General features: G+C 39.3%; 1 long non-coding RNA gene across 1 annotated transcript; it reads left to right on the plus strand.

The window, feature by feature from the left end:
* The first annotated feature begins 164 nt into the window (after positions 1 to 164).
* On the plus strand, positions 165 to 1,554 carry LOC104952852 (uncharacterized). The gene is made up of 3 exons (XR_799145.1): positions 165 to 527; positions 710 to 750; positions 1,318 to 1,554. It is a non-coding gene; the product is annotated as an uncharacterized lncRNA (long non-coding RNA).
* Positions 1,555 to 2,527: the final 973 nt, after the last annotated feature.

Genomic DNA, 2,527 nt, shown 5'->3' on the forward strand with positions numbered 1-2,527 from the left:
GTAATATGACTTGATAGATTTAAACTCCGCACACTGAGCTCTGATTGGTCAGCAGGCGGTGCTTTCACTGAGTTGAGCTCTTTTCTATAGGCGGAGGCGGGCAGCTTCAGGTAAAAAAAAGTTATTTAGCCTTCCCAAACCTGAGACTCACGCGCCGCCTATGGATCTATCATTCTTCCATAAACTATATATCGTAAACTGACAATGCGAAGCCACATAAGTATTCAGATTTTTAACAGATATAAAGGATTTAACGGAGTGAACAAGGTATTCTGTTTTGTTTCCTGTCGTGTTTTTAGTTTCTAGATTAATGAGCAGTTACTTCCTGTAATGCAGCTGAGAGCTGTGGCAGTCAGTCGTAGTGTTTGCAGAGAAGATATGATGGGATGTAAAGCCTGAGATCAGGACTCTGAATCTGACTCAAAGAACAAACACTTATTTTTTAAAACTGGATCTAAAACTGTTGGGTTGTGTTCATCCCTACAGGATCAATGGAGAGATGATCAGAGCCAAGATCCAGAAGACCTGTGAGTACTGAAACCAGATCCTCCATTCATCAGGATATGGTACATTTTAAATCTGATCTTAAATGCATGCCCTCATAGAACAACAAAACATTTGTTTTAATTCCATTTTCATTTAGTTGTTTAATGTTTCCCTTTCTTTAAGTTTTATTATCATTATTTTTCTCTGTCACCTCTTCTCTCAGGTGACTCTGATGTGGAACAGGAAGTGAAGACCGACAGAAAGGTGAGCAGTTATACAGCGTGAAGATTATTTATTATTGTTTCATCACTGAATCAAATGTAATTATTGCTCATTATTGTTTCCGGGATCCAGAGAAAGATGCGAGCTATTCATAAACATAGACTAGACAACAGTACATTTTGGGAAATGAAGAAATATATTTAATTATGTATCATTATGTACTCATCTGCTGTCCTGCCACAAAGTGCTGTGATTGGCTGGGGGGCTACAGTGGTTGCTCAGCGCTATCTCACATGTTAACCCGTTAATGACCAACAGATGAGAGGAGCAGTTGTAGAGTGCAAAGTATATTAATAGAGGTTTCACCACTGAATAAAATATCATAGCTGTTCATTGGGATCCAGACAAATCTCAGTCTCATGTTTTATTTGATATTTTCTACTTTCTTGTTTATTTCTAGTCTTCTAATTGTTATTGTACAATGCCATGTCTTTTTATGCTGCTGCAACACAAACATTTCCCAAATTTGGGATCAATACAGTACTTCTTATCTTTATTATCTCATCTTATCTATTAAAATAACCAACTTTGTGTCTATCATAACTCCAGGCTCCAGTTTCCTTCTCACCTGAACGCACATCTGAATCTTCATACAGGTAATCCTATAATCTGTTCCTACTACTCTTTTATGTAAGTATTTATATAATCATATTTATATGATGTCATGCCTTTTACCGTGAGGTATTGCCTCCAATCTCTTTCCAGCAGACATATATAATATAATGCCTCTATGTGTAAGATGGTATACAGCAGTGGTTCTCAACATTTTCCAGTCTCAACCCCTCAGAATAAACCTTTCTACCCCCGCCCCCCCCGACCTGCCGGAAATCTCCCGTCAGAAACTCTTGTGCACACACTCGGGTGCATTCACACCTAATAGTCCGCTCTCTGCTGCGCACCAGACCACAGTTTGTTACATTGTTTTATTTTTCAGAAGGTTCGGTTTGAGTTTACACGGGAAAACTCAAACGACTATAAACTTTAAACACAAGTCATGTGCTCGGAAATGCTGTTCAACCATTGGTCAGACATTAAGGGGGTGAAAACGCAAATCCCGGCAATTTCTACCGGAGCCTCCGCCATGGAGCATCGGCACTTTCGGCAGGTTATTCTCATGCTGCTGTTAATCTGGAGATCAACAGACACTAGCGGCCCGGCATATGATTATATAATCAGACAACGTCTCTTAAAAAACATTATTAAATGGCCTTGTTGAATACTCGATTCTGATTGGTCAATTCAGAACAAGTGACACGTTGTTAATCCAGAACAGACAGACCGCTGTCAAGGATTTATTGACCGTTGTTAAGGACGCTCACATCTGCACAAAGAAGTCCGTTCGATTTAACTGTATACAGTTTGGCTGAAAAGCAAAGTGCATGCAGTTTGCTTTTCTAACTGACAAGACAAGAGCGACAAGAAAACAGCGGAGAAGTAACGGGCAGAAATCCTCCTTTTTACGCAGGGGTCCAGACATAGACATCAGACAGCGACACATATTCAGTTGCCAGTTACTTTGGCATTAGGGCAGGGATATCTAGATACTTTCCAAGGTTTGACATAATGAATTGTGCTACTTTTAAAGCAAGCAGCGATGTTTTCAAATCTGTAATCAAAAAGCTCCTCAAAAACGCTATCGAAGCAGTTCCTGCCGTCGCTACGTTAGTTCAAACGGTAACAACGGACTATTTTTCTTAGCGGATGCATGTCAAATTAAATCAATACATACAACTATTTTTTAAATCAATAAAATCATTTT

This window comes from Notothenia coriiceps, unplaced genomic scaffold, assembly GCF_000735185.1.
Source record: "Notothenia coriiceps isolate Sejong01 unplaced genomic scaffold, NC01 NC01_scaffold00020640, whole genome shotgun sequence".
Classification (NCBI taxonomy): Eukaryota; Metazoa; Chordata; class Actinopteri; order Perciformes; family Nototheniidae; genus Notothenia; species Notothenia coriiceps.